We start from the raw sequence: 14,448 nt of genomic DNA on the forward strand, positions 1-14,448 counted from the left end.
ATTTTAATGTTATTAGTTAAATCTCTCTGAGTTTAAGAGATCGTCCTCTAGGGTCAAAAATAGGCATTGTAGTGGCAAATGAGTTGCTTTGCCTAAAAAAGTGCTTGTGGGGAAGATTTGGGATATGCATGAGCCTGGGTGTGTGCGCATGAAGAGATGTTTAGTGTTGCTTGCTTGCCCTTTTTTTACCCTTTACCAACAAAAAGGGTAGTGAGGAGACTGTGGAGATCCTTGAGCATCAAAGGAAGGTGTTGGAGATCAAAGGTCACTTGGATGAGGCGTGCAGGAGCACTGCAGGGGAGGACCAGTGGAGCGTTACTTGAAACAGGTTTTTGCGCTCTAAGCGTGGCTAGAGGAGATCTGACACAATTTAATTTTACCTTTCCTAGAACTTGTGCCAAAATCTTCCCTGTAACGCTTTGAGCATTGGGTGCTCTTTTTACTGTTAGTGTGGTAAAGGGTATATCAGGACAGGACTGGCTGAGAGGTGAGCAGCGTGGTACGTGGGGTGGAAGGCTGCTTTTGGCTCTTTGTGCCCTCTATTTTTGCCCTTTGTCTGGGAGAGGGATGAGCCAGTGCCACACTTCTATTGGAGGGCTCAGGAGCCCTGTTAGTGGCTTCCTGCCTTGGTCCAGTGCTGCCCTGCTTGGGTTTCCACCGCCTTCATGGACCTCCCGTGTAGGTTCATATGGGGGGGCCCGAATCCCCTTGGAAGCTCCAGCTTGTGTCTCTACTGATGAAGAGGAGCAGATGCTCTTCGCTGTGTACCAAGACCATATGCTTTGTTTATGTCTTTTATTTTGCAAGATACGGTCAATCCTGTTTAAGTATAAACCAACCTGAAGTTAGATGAGGTGAAAGCCAGACCAGATGAAAGTTGGTCTGGCTGCTAGCAGAGCTGGCAGGCTCCCAGTGCGGTCTCTTCCACAAGCTCTGCAAACAAGGACTCCATGCCAACATGAAACATTTGGGGAGATGACCGCCAGTCTCTGCCACGGCTGTTGTAGTACCTGCATGTTCCAGAGCCTCCCTTTGCTTGTTAAATGGCTTGCAGGAGTATTGAGGTCGCTGTGGTTCCGTTTAGATGCTTTGTTATCTTTCTCCTAAATTCATCAGCAGTAAAAAAAAAAAAAAAAGGATTATGGCTGAATGGGTTTTTATGTCATGAAAAATGGTGAGGCCAGAAGGGATCGGCACAGCCATGTAATCAGATTTCTTGCCCAAGGCAGACCAGTGAGCACTGTGCTCTGTCAACACCGTAACTTATTTTTCAACTATAATGCATTTGTAGGAAATGTCAGCAGTCTGGAATTAAAATGTTCAGGTGAAGGGATACAGTGAGTACTCCAAAGTGAGCTAAAATGTTAATCAGCCACATTAAAAATGTATTTCCTGTTTTTGTCGTGGGATTATCAATTCAAGTGCTCCTTAAAGAGAGAAGGAATGTCTGATAGTAAGTATTTTTAGCTTGTAATCAAATAATTTGTTCTGTAACTTAACCAAGAAAAGAGTTTAAGCCTCTCGCTTCAAGTTAGGTCTGTTAGATGTGAGATTATTTTTGTAGTATTTTTCTGAATAGAAGCATTGAAAAACCGGAAAAAGAGGCAACATTAGAGCTTGTAAAACTGTCTCCTGTCTGTTTGATCTTCCCATGCTTATACTCAACGGGATGCGTGCGTTGCTGCGGGAGTCCTTTTCCACTGTATCTGCTGTCCTCCAGGCTGCCCGGTGGTGCTCCATGCTGTTCCTGGAACATCTGCTCCAGCAAAACTATTACATTTCTAAAGGAAATATTAATTCTTATTATGAACATAATAATTCTTAATGAATGTAAACGAGTCTGGTATTAAACATGGTCTGAGAAGGATGTAGGTAAGGCTGTTGGAATATGCATCATAAGCTCCCAAAATAGGAAGACATGAACCAGCCAAACCCATTCTGAGAAGATCCTGTGGATATGCCTGACTCTGCATTAATGAAGCTAATTTCTTGGGTTGCTATTTTTATTTCGGTCAGAAAAAACAGGAATGTTGGTAGGAGCTAGAGATGATTGAGTGACTGATTTTACAAACACTTTCTTAGGTGGTAGAAACAGTTGGAAAATATTCCTGTCCTCTTCTCTTCTTGCTCTCACTCTGATTTCCATCTCTAGAGTTGCACCAGGTCACTTGTTTTTTGAGGCAGTGGCAGAAGTTGCGTTGCTGAGGAAGACATTGATATAACACCTGTATTCAACATAACAAATCTTTTAGCGCCCCAAATAGCGGATCTGCTACCTCCACATGGCAGAAGGCATTGATTTATATACTTTAAAAAAATTCCGGAGCTTGATCCAGAGCACGCTGCTGTTGCAGGATAATCTGCCAGGGTGGTATTAACAGTCATGGGCAAGCTCAGATGTGAACTGCATCACCAAATCTCAAGAGACTAATTAATTAGTATTTATCATAATTTTGTGAATTTGAGCAAAAACCAGTGTGTATTTCTTCCTCCATACCTGACCTTTTTCTCACTGTATTGAAATGATGATTTAGAAGCAACTGTATGGGGTGGGGAGGAGAGATTTCTTAAAGCTACCAAAAAATGGCAGTCTAGAATTTTTGAATTTTTTTATTTTTTAATTTCTTACTCAGTCCCAGAATTCAGACAAACTCTTCACCACGCCTTCTTGAGAAACTATGGAGTATCTTGATATTTTCTATGTAAAGCTATGTCTTTACTTAGGCCTTTAAAAGAGTTTCAAGAAATATCAGGGCAGATCCTCACTGTATTATGGCCTAAAGCTTATCATCTGGGACTGTTCGGATGCCTGGTACCAGATTGTCCCAAAAGTAGGCATTCTTGGGAAGGATAGATGGATGTTAAAGGGAAAGAGCACCTTTGGCTGAAGAAGAAGGGTAAAAGTGACTTATCTGCAGCACCTGGATTTGTACGAGAAGATGGAGATACGTGACCCATGGAAAATAAGCTAGGTGAATTTTTGATCAATGTTCTTAGAAGCTCTTCTGTTAAATGACACCAAATCTGGGTTATTAACCATGACACACGCATCTAATGTGACCATAACTTGAGAAACCGAGCAGACTTTGAAGTGCTCAGATACAGCGCTTTTAACTCAAAACCCACTTTAGATCTGATATGGAACACGTATGTCACCTTGCTAAGAAGGAAGGGTTGATCCAACAGAATTGATGAAGAAAAGAAATAGCAGGAAGAGGACTTAATTTTCAGTGTGATCTTTTCAGTTGTCCAGGAGTTGCAGTGGTATAGCTGAAGGACGAGCAAGCTGCGGTAGGAGGCAGGAATGATTGGATTGGAGAAGGGGAACGGCCTAAGCTGGCTCTGCTCCACGAGAAAACTTATCCTGTGTTGATGCTTAAGACTTCTCACTTTAATTAGAATTTCTTACCGTGACTTTGTGAATTACTTTGACATCTTTACATTTCCTGTATCTGTTTAAAACGAAAATAAGGTAATTTGCGGGGGGGGGGGGGGGGTGTGTGTGTTTCTGTTTGTTCGTTCCAGTTGGTGGCTTGGGAAGTACTTGGTTTTATCTTTCTGAATGGCCTTGGGTAAAGTCCATATTAATAGATAACGGATAAATGAGTTTCCTAGGCGTGGCCAAAATGAGAATAACGTGGCTGGGTCACAGTTGTTTTGGAGGAGGGAAGAAATGTGTGGATGTGGTCTGCACAGCAGGGAAAGGAGGAGATTTGGAGCAAGCGAGAGGAAGTGAGGGGGATGATGCTGTGGTCGAGAAGGCGGAGTGGAAAGACCTCTAGAAAAGTGATTGAGAGCTTGACCTTAATATTACATTTTTAGACTTGCGGTGGCTACATGATTGCAGTTGTTCAAAGTGTAGCAGGGAAATCCCACCTGGCTTGTTGTTATACAGAATATGCATAAGATGAAGGCAGTTCATCTCGGCCAGATACTGCAGCGGGATCTCTTCAGAAATAAATCCACTTCAGAAATTAGGAACTGGATTTACCAGATGTATCTTTTGAGTGGATCGTCTTCATGGATCACAGTTACTTTTTTTTGGAGACTAGCGAGGCCAACTTTGCAGTTTTTGCAAGCTTGTGAATCGAGTCACTTGATGGGATCTGTTTACCATTTTTCAAGTGCAGAACTGCAAGAAGAAAGCAGTATATGCGTTTGAGTATCTGGTAGGTTGGATTTTGTTCAAACTAGAAGCTGTGCTGCATGTAGGCGTATGCTTGTCCAGATGTTCAAAAGGTGGTAGCAGATGTTTTGTGTAACTTCAGGTCTGTTTGGTCTGACTGCAGCAGTGTTATGTTTTACAGCAAGATTTTTTTGGGGAAAAAAAGGGTAATTAAATAGTAGTTTATGCCAAATTAATCTGATATATATCTTCTGTAATTTATTCTTGGAGTAGACAAATGAGTAGATCCTAATCTCCTTGATGTTCAATGTGTGCCATGTGGGGAACAGCTGTACTGAAGAAGTTGAATTATGAGGTTGGAGCAGAATCAGGCAAAAGGGAGGTAACTGCAGCTGGGGACGGGTTGTTTGTAGGCCTCCCGAGGGGTGGCTTTAGGATACCTCTGCAGTTAATTAAGGACCTCGGAGGATGGACGCGTAGATAAAATTTGCTGAACCAACAGAGTAAGAAATCACGGAAAACTGGGAATATTTTACAGGAGGACCTTGATGATCTTGAAGACTGAGTAGGAGTGGGGTGAAGGAGCTGAAAAGCAGGATGCGTGTGTTTGGACACAAGAAGAGCCTGAATGACCAAGATGACACAGTTGTGTGGGGGATTTGTGTTAACCTGTAGTACCAGTCTGGGTTGCGTTAATGCTCCTTGTTGCTGCTGGAAATACCCTACCTGGAGAAGAGCGTATTGTTTTGTTTACCAGGGATAAACTGGAATAAGTGAGGGAAGAATGAGCAGAGAAATGGAAAGATGATCTCTTGAAAGCAAATTAAAAAACCTTTATGAGTTTAACTTGTCAAAGACCTGGCAAATTAGGGTGGGTCTCCTGCAGCACTGTAGTAGACACAGTATTAAAGTGAGAGCTGTGGCACTTTTCCCCCCGCCAGAAACTAAATCTGCAAAAAAGCACTGTACTTGCTGGGATCGCCCTGGGTAGTTCCTCAGCATCAGTTTTCTGTAGCCTTTTCAGGGCTGGGCTCAAATTGCAGGAGATGAACCAAACCTGTGCAGCTCCTGGTGCCTTCCTTTCAGATGTGCTTTTCCTTAAAGAGTGAGAGTGGATACAGAGGACGCTCTGTATCCGGTGTGATGTTTATAGAAAAGAGCTTCTTAAATTTAGGGGCAACAATGATGCATGAACAGACTGAAATATATTTACATGGAAAATTAAAAGACGGTCTGTAATCATCAGAGGAATAAATTCTGGAAGAGGTTTGCAGCAGAAGTAATGAACAAAAGACACAAAGTGTTTTTGAGGTGGAGCTTATTTGTTTTTTTGGCAAGGACAGACCAGTGCACAATAACATGTGCAAGAATTCAAAGTACTTCCTGACCCTCTTGGGCATAATTGTCCATCTACTGGTAACCAGAGATGTTTCATACTGCTTTTTTTTTTTTCAGTCTTTTTTGACTTGACCACCCAAAATCCAACGAGGTAGCTAGGAACTTGAATAAAGTACAAAATGTAAACTAAGGACCTCTGACTTGTCTTGCACCTTTGTGCTTTTTTTTCTCCTCCCTCTTTTTCTTCTTCTGTCACCCTTTATTTGTCCAATAAGAATTTTTCAATGAGTCGTGACGTACCCTGTTTACGCACCACCTACACTGGAGTTATTTAAAATCAATTTCATTGCTGCCTTTTATTTTTCTTCTTCCTTCCCCCTCTTAAATCAATGCTTTATAATTTATTGGTTAAAAGTTGCCAGCAGCTAGTAGGACCACATGCTGCACTAGTAATTTCCCAGCAGCAAAATAGCAAGCAAGAAAGACAGCAGCCATATCTTCGCTATTTTTCTCTTCCTTTCCCACCCCCCCTGCTCCACATGTTCATGTTTTAATTTAGAAAACAAGAGGATTGGAAAATCAACAAAAATTCCCTTGGCCCCATAAAGCACTGCTTTCTCCCTCTCCCAAAGCAAGCGTGATTAATGCAGTCCTTAGGTACAAGTGAGGACGGATTTTGTTTTATATGGAAATTTTCCCTCTGGATTTTGTAGAAGCGAAGGGATGGAGCACATTGTGATGAAAGCATGTTGAGGGAATGGAGCTCCAGGCAGGATTGCTGGGAGCACAGACGAAAAGATGAGTGGCAGGATAGGAACAAGAGCCTGCACCCCAAGGCCAAAACAGAGTATCAGGATGAGGAGGAGGAGGAGAGGCTAGGGAGGAAGAAAAGCTAGGGTGCGGTTCCATGGTCTGCTTAAATCAGTGTGTGATCCCCTGCCACACAAGGCAAGAATCTCACTGTCGTCTCCTTCCCTACCCATGCTTCTTTGCCTGGCCCTGGTGATCCTTTAGCACCTGGTGGACTAAGACCAGCTTGGGGGAAGAGGAGAACAAGCATGGGTGCAACTTGGGGTCCAAGACATGGCTGAGAGCAAGGAGGAGGAGACAGCTGGAGACAGAGGCAGAGTGTCCCAGGTAGGATGGAAGCTGAGGCTGGAAGCTAGTGTCTTCTGGCATCAAGAGAAAGGTTCCTGCTCCCCCCTTCTTCCAATGATTCTGCCAAGGGCAACCAGGAGAGTACCAAAAGTGACTGCAGAGCTCTGGAGGCAATGGGCATGGGGGCCTAGGTGGTGGTCTGCTCAGTCCTGCCGGTGTGGGGAAGGGGTGTGAGGAGGAGATGTCTCTCTGAAGTGTCTAATGCTAATGCACGCAGCATGGGTATTAAACACAAGGAACTGAAGCTCTGCGTGCAGTTGCAGGGCTCTGATCTTGTTGGCATCACAGAGATGTGGTGGGATGGCTCACATGACTGGAGTGTTGTGATGGAGGGACACAGGCTCTGTAGGAAGGACAAACCGGGAGGACAAGGAGGTGGAGTTGTCCTTTATATGAGGCAGCAGCTGGAGTACTTGGAGCTCTGCCTGGTCATGGGTGAGGAGCCAACTGAGAGCTTATGGGCTGGGATTAAAGAGCTGACCAGTATGGGTGACATGGTAGTGGGTGTTCACTATAAGCCACCTGACCAGGAAGAACAAGTGAATGAGGCCACCTACAGATGGCTAGAAACAGCCTCACCTTCACAGACCCTGGTTCTCGTGAGGGACTTCAGCCAGCCTGATATGTGCTAGTGGGAAAACCCAGCAGGGAATAAACAGTGAAGGAGGTTCCTGGACAACGTTGATGATAACTTCCTAACCCAAGTGATAGGGGAGCCAACGAGGAGAGGTGCTCTGCTGGACCTCATACTCACCAACAAGGAAGGGTTGCTAGGGATGTGAAGGTCAAATGCAATGCCCACAAGATGGTAGAGTTCAGGGTCCTGAGGACAAAATCAAGATGACAACACTAAAGTTCAGGAGAGCAGACTTTGGCCTCTTTAGGTACTGCTTCCAATAGTCCCATGGGGTAAGACTCTGGAGGGAAGAGAAGTCCAAGAAAGGAGGTTGATATCAAAGGGCCGCCTCGTCCATACCCACGAGCGGTCCATCCCAACAAACAGCAAGTCATGCAAAAATGCCACAATGCATGGATGAACACAGAGCTCTTGGCAAAGCTCGGACTTAGAAAGGGAAGTGTACAGAAAGTGGAAGCAGGGAAAAGTAACCTGAGAGGAAAGTGGAGGCTGTATCTTGGTGTGCAGGGATGATGTAGGAAGGCCAAAGCCTACCTGGAATTGAATCTGGTGGGGGATGTCAAAGGCAACAAGAAGGGCTTTTGTAAGTAGCAGAAGGAAGACTAGGGAAAATGTAGGCATATTGCTGAACAGGGTGGGGGACCTGGCGACACAGGACATGGAGGAGGCTTGAGGTACTGAATGCCTCCTTCACCTCAGTCTTTACTAGCAAGACTGGCCTTCAGGAATCTAAAGACCTGGAGATTGGTCAGGGAATACTTAAACTGGACGTACGCCAGTCCATGGACACTGATGGGACGCACGCATGTGTGCTGAGGGAGCTGGCAGATGTCATTGTGAAGCCACTCTCAATAATCTTTGAACAATTATGGTGACTGGGAGAGGTGCCTGAGGACTGGAGGAAAGCAAATGTCACCCCTGTCTTTGAAAAGGGGCAAGAAGAGGGATCCAGGGAAGTACAGCCTGGTCAGCCTCGCCTCAGTTCCTGGGGAGGTGATGGATCACTAATCCTGGGAACCATTTCCAGACACTCGAAGGACATGAAGGTGATCAGGACGGATCACCAAGGGAAGGTCATGCTTGACCAAGCCGATAACCCTCTATGCTGAAAGGATTGCCTCTGTAGATGAGAGGAGGGAGCAATGGATATTGTCTACCTTGACTTCGGTAAGGCTTTTGATGCTGGCTTCCATAGGATCCCCATAGAGAAGCTGATGAAGTGTGGGCTGGATGAGCAGACAGTGAGGTGGATTGAAAACTGGCTGAATGGTCAGGCCCAGAGGGTGGTGGTCAGCAGTGCAAAGCCTAGTTGGAGGCCAGTAACTAGTGGTGTACGCCAGGTGTCAGTACTAAGTGCAATCCTGTTCAGCATTTCATTAATGATGTGGATGATGGGGCAGAGTGTGCCCTCAGCAGGTTTGCAGATGACACAAAACTGGGAGGAGTGGCTGATAAAACAGGGTCCTGCTGATATCCAGAGGGACCTCAGCAGGCTGGAGACATGGGCCAGCAGGAGCGTTATGAAGTTCAACAAGGGGAAGTGCAAAGTCCTGCCCCTGAGGAGGGGCAACCCCATGCAGCAATATATGCTGGGGACCACCCTACTGGGAAGCAGGGTTGCAGAAAAGGCCCTGAGGGTCCTGGTGGACACAAGTTGACCATGAGCCAGCAACGCGACCTTGCTGCAAAGAAGGCAAATGGTCCTGGCTGCGTTAGGAGGAGTGTTGCCAGCAGATCAGGGGAGGTGATCTTTCCCCTCTACTCAGCACTGGTGAAGCCACAGCTGGAGAACTGTGTCCACTGCTGGGCTTCCCACTACGAGAGAGACATGAAAGTACTGGTGAGGGTCCAGCAAAGGGCCACTAAGATGATGAAGGGGCTGGACCACATTGTATATGAAGAGGGGCTGAGAGAGCTGGGACTGTTTGTCCTGGAGAAGGCTTTGGGAGGGATCTCATCAATGCATATAAATAGCTGAAGAGTGGGTGCAAAGAGGATGGAGCCAGGCTCTTTTCAGTGCTGCCCAGAGCCAGAACCAGAGGCCATGTGCACAAACTGAAACACAGGAGGTTCCCTCTGAACATAAGGAAACACTTTTTGACCGTGGTGGTGACCAAGTGCTGGCATAGGTTGCCTAGAGAGGTTCTGGAGTCTCCATCCTTGGAGGTATTCAGAAGCCATCTGGACATGTTCCTAGGCATCTGGCTTTAGGTGGCCATGCTTGAGCAGAGAGGTTGGACCAGATGACCTCCAGAGGTCCCTTACAACTTCAGCCATTCTGTGACTGCCCCTTGGGTGGCAAGCATTCATTAGTATGGCAAAAAACAGTCATGAAATCCCAGGAAGCAAGAAGCCACTGGTAGTAATGGGGCCTGAGAGAGGCTGTTGGAAAGGGGGAGTGGAAGAGTTTGTATCTTCCTTCTGGAGCGAGAGCTGAAATCTTTGAGTTGGGATTAGCAAATAAATGGTTGGTCAGGTAGGAAGGGAATCAGTGAAAAAGCAAAGTGATCGGTGACAATCATAGCAAAAATGGTATTTGAACAGCTGTGGTACTGTCTTTGATGGGATGCAAAGCACAAAAAAGTGGAAGATGAGAAGGAAAAAGCAGAGTTGAGAGGCTACGAGATGGGCATCGCTGCTGACGGATGGGCAGAAATCAGCCCTGCAGGGTGGAGGGAAGAGCAGAGGGCTTTAACATTGTCATCATAAGAAAGGAGACATGTGCTGTGTAGCCTTAGTGGTTACACAGATGATTTGAAAGCGGGGATGTGAAAACTCAGTGTAATCCAGTAAGTGATCATTTTAGCAACTGGGAGTTCAGATTTCAAGTCACGGTGTGAGAGGCAGAGCGGTTTGATGGGTGTGTTGACCTTCGTGCCCACCCAGCCGCTCTGTCCCTCCCCCTTGTCAATAGGCCCAGAGGAGAAAATATGCCAAAAAGCTTGTGGGTTGAGATAAGGACAGGGAGATCACTTACTAATTACCATCAAGGGCAAAACAGACTCGACTTGGGGAAATTAATATATTGTGAATTAATTGTAGCAGAGCAGGATAGTGAGAAATAAAAACAAAACTAAAATCACCTTCCCCCACCCCTCCCTTCTTCCCAGGCTCAGCTTCTCTCCTGGCTTCTCTCCCTCCTCCCCCCGGGCAGCACAGGGGAACAGGGAATGGGGGTTGTGGTCAGTTCATCACATGTTGTCTCTGCCGCTCCTTCCTTCTCAGGGGAGGACTCCTCACACTCTTCCCTTGCTCCAGTGTGGGGTCCCTCCCACGGGAGACAGTCCTCCACCACTTTCTCCACCGTGAGTCCTTCCCACCAGCTGCAGTTCTTCACAAACTACTCCAGCATGGGTCTCTTCCACGGGGTGCAGACCTTCAGGACCAAACTGCTCCAGCATTGGTCCCCCACAGGGTCACAAGTTCTGCCAGCAAACCTGCTCTGGCGTGGGCTCCTCTCTGCATGGGGCCACAGGTCCTGCCAGGAGCTTGCTCCAGCGTGGGTTCTCCATGGGCTGCAGCTTCCTTCAAGGCAGATCCACCTACTCCAGCATAGGGTCCTCCACGGGCTGCAGTTGGATATCTGCTCTACCGTGGACCTCTGTGGGTTGCAGAGGGACAGCCTGCCTCATCTGCAACTGAAATTCTTGAAATTACATCTGAGATCATAAAAAGAGCTACAGACTAAGAAAATTCAGAATTAAGCTTATTTGATGCAACATTGTCTAAGATTGGTGATGCTACTGGTTCTTTTCCATTGCAATTCCACTTCAATTCCTAAAACTGTCAAGTTTCTAGGTCTATACTGATGCTTTAACCAGGGATTTTTCCACATACACAAAAATGTGTTTTGTGGTTATTGAACAGCCTTAACTTACAGGGAATAAGATTTTAGTCAAATGTCTTATTTTATTGAGGCGTAAGCACCTTGGTGTTTTGGGATGATTTAGATGTGAGGAGGATGCTAGGTTTGGGAGTATTGGGCAGTGAGCAAGGTGCAGGAATACAAATGAGAGTGAACAAGGTCGAGACGAGGAGGTGGGATGCAACGATGACTAGACGTGAGGTGGAGAGAGGGAGTAAGCTGGAGGTGGCAGAAGAGAGGATGGATGGGTGGATGGATGGATGGATGGATGGGAGAAGTTTTGGATCGAAGGATGTCTTGTGGTCATGTCCTTTAGACTGAAGGCCAAGTGGACTCTCTCAGTGGCACTGGCTCTTTAGGCTGACATCTTAAAATAGGCAACTGTAATCAAGGAAATAAAAATATCTTTGCTGTGCTTGGGTATGACAATGTGAGAGCATATAGGAGTTAATTAGGATAAAATGTCTGTTAGGACTGGACTTGACATGTATTCTGTCACTGAAACCTGAATGCGCTGGTTTTAGAGTATCAGTTGGGTTCTAGATTCTTCTTCTTCAAATTAATAATCTTGAGTTTCTGTTATAGGGGTTTTTTTCTTCTATAAATTGAACATTCTAATGCAACGATGCCTATTCATTTAAAGAGAGCCTGGGGATGCCTATAGTTTAGTCATCACGACGACAGCAAAAGAAATTCTCTGCTCACCACTTCACACATTGGTAAAATTTTGTGTAGCAGCATTGTAACCTGCATGGTTGAAATCAACCAAGTCAAAAATATAATCCGCCAAGCATCTGGATCTTGACTGTAGCAAACAGTCGTACCGGTGGGAGGTGGGGAAGGGGAGCGCGGAGTTGCAGAGATGGAGGTGTTGAGACCAGCTGTGCTGCCAGAGCCAGCACATCACGCCGCTACACACTGGAGCATCTATGCTGACGGATGCAGGTTGTTGGCATTTATCCCAGTGAGGCAGTAAGTGAAAGCTAATGTGAAGTTAAAGGTTAACTTTAAGTAGTAATACGCTGCTAATTTTTTTTTTATAGCAGAAGCATCCTGCTAATCTCTAACTGCCTGTGATCCCTCAGCTGCCAGAAGTATCAGCTGCCCCTGCAGCTCTGCCTAAAGTAGAAAAATAAAAGCTTGCAAAAGGCTGGATTTGGGAAGAACTAGGGCTTTGGGGCATCACTGGTGGGGGATTTTTGGTTTGAATATGTAAAGGACAAACGCTCTTTTAAAACATTTGCATTCCAAAAATATAATTTCTGTTCCTCTCTAACTGTTTCACTCTGAGTCCTCAGTAATTTAATTTTTTTTTTAATTTAGAGATCATTAGGGTTATGAATCTTTTCCTCTTTTGTAGCCTTGATCCCATGCCTTAGTGTCAGTGTAGCCCTGTGTTTTCAGCTGAAGCTACATGATTGTATCAAGGAGAACTCTTGTAGTCTGGGGACGTCTCTTAAATAGATGTGAACTTCATCAACATCACTTAACTGTAACAGCAAAGAGACTCTAAAACTGATGTAAAGTTTCTTTGCTTGTGCTGCAGCCGGTTCCCTTTCTGCTTGCATATTGGGAGTAAGTGAAAGCAAAGGGGGTTGTGCCCCAAGTTCATCTTTCAGGGGATCGTGCCCTTGCTGCTCACAGGCTTTATCTGAGTGAGAAAATTGGCCGCAGGAATTTTGCAGTGAGAAGACGGGAGCTTGCTCTGATCCGGGGTGCTTTGCACCGCCGGCGCTTAGAAGAAAACACGCTTGTGAATGGATCAAATTTGACGCCAAGTTGTGTAGTCCTTTGTTTCAGTGAAACAGAAAGGTTAACGGTGCTGCCTCTGTGCAGGCACTTTCTAAGGCAAAACTGCGTTAACTATAAATTCCCTGATTTACAAACACCTCTGTGGCCACAGGCTTTGGTTTAACAGATGAACTTCTTTGGAGCAGTACGTTTTTTCAACCTTCACTCTTACTTCAGAGAGTATTTTTTATTTTTTTTTTCCTTCCCGAAGAAGCTAATAAGTAAAAATGGGAATAAAATCAAGTATTCTGAAATGTCTGAGCTTCTGAGCATTTGTGTGTGTGCGCGAATGTGACTTCTGGAAGAAAAGCCCAAATGAAATGTGGCAGGCAAACCGGAATTAAAGAAAACTTGTAATAAATAACTCTTGATTAAAGTGTAGGTTATGGGAGTATATGAAAAACACAGACATTACACAACTCAAAATCATATCCTGGTAACATGCTTTAGAAATAACTGACTAATGAATGTCTCAAATTGCTGCCAGACTTCTTTGAAAAGTCATGGAAAACTAGGAAAGAGATAAAAATGTGACATCTGGAACCAAGTTACAATTTCTCATACAAAGCAGAAGAGTTGCAAAAGAAAAAGCCGCTCCGTCTCCAAGATGAAGCCTTCGGTGGGGGAGCCCACTCGAGGCTGCCCATTTGCTCCTGATAAACGCAGCAGCTCCTGGCTTAAAAGGATGAGCGGACCCTCCTGAAATACCCCTGGGCAGGGTTTTTGGCCTCGCATCTTCAGCGGGTGTTAAGGAAAGGATGGGTGTGAGCAGAAAGATGCTGGTTATAATTTTCTCCTTCCAGTGAAGCTTTTTCAGCTCTAGTATTTTCCCTGATTGATTTAACGGAAAAATATAACCTGCCATTTTATTATCTGGTCACTCAGTCCTGTATGGTCTTTTTGCAGTCCTTCACAGCCAGGTATTATGTGTAACACGCTGAATTACCGAGTTACGATAGCAGTCGTTGCCATTTCACTGCTCATTTCCCTTTCAGATACTTTGAGTCTAATTTGAGGAGCCCAAATCCCAGCAGGACTTCCCAGGGACCTTCCTCCATCAAAGAACCAATTTATTCCTTTCTTCTACTTATTTACCCATGCAAAAGCCTTCCTCTCTTATGCTATGGCAGCTTAGTTTTCTTAAAATCCTTTAGTGAAGGGTGTTGCAAAACTATTTTGGAATTCCAGGTAGCCTGACCCATCTGCAAGTCAGATCTTCCTTACCCACATGGTTGTTGACTCCTCTGGAGAGCTCGGATAGGTTCGTGAAGCAGGAAGGGAGAAGCTGCGTTGACTTTTCCCAAGTACAGAAGTAATGCTGGTTAAGGATGACAGTTTTCCTTATTCTTACTAATTTGTCCTTGTGACTCATCGCTCTTGGTTTTGTCTGTTTACTCCGTAACTTCTTGTCTCTTCCACAAGACGATCTGCACTCAGAGGCTTGGGCTGTTTTTTTTTTATGCCCCCCCCCCCCCCCCCCCCCGCAGAGCATGGTGTCAGCGTGGGAATCCTTCCAGCTTCTTCCCCAGCGTC

The 14,448-nt window shown here is 45.4% G+C and overlaps 1 protein-coding gene and 2 long non-coding RNA genes across 5 annotated transcripts in view; 2 read left to right on the top strand and 1 right to left on the bottom strand.

The window, feature by feature from the left end:
* Nucleotides 1–13,169, top strand: LOC142603564 (uncharacterized). Its single transcript, XR_012837506.1, has 2 exons — nt 1–3,472; nt 3,823–13,169. It is a non-coding gene; the product is annotated as an uncharacterized LOC142603564 (long non-coding RNA).
* ZNF592 (zinc finger protein 592) overlaps nt 1–14,448 on the top strand; it is a 42,074-nt gene that overhangs the window by 6,774 nt on the left and 20,852 nt on the right. The gene's annotated exons all lie outside the window — the stretch shown is intronic.
* On the bottom strand, nt 10,268–14,326 carry LOC142603563 (uncharacterized). Its single transcript, XR_012837505.1, has 2 exons — nt 14,140–14,326; nt 10,268–10,897 (listed from the first exon to the last, which is right to left on the bottom strand). It is a non-coding gene; the product is annotated as an uncharacterized LOC142603563 (long non-coding RNA).

Source organism: Balearica regulorum, chromosome 12 (assembly GCF_011004875.1).
Source record: "Balearica regulorum gibbericeps isolate bBalReg1 chromosome 12, bBalReg1.pri, whole genome shotgun sequence".
NCBI classification, from domain to species: domain Eukaryota; kingdom Metazoa; phylum Chordata; class Aves; order Gruiformes; family Gruidae; genus Balearica; species Balearica regulorum.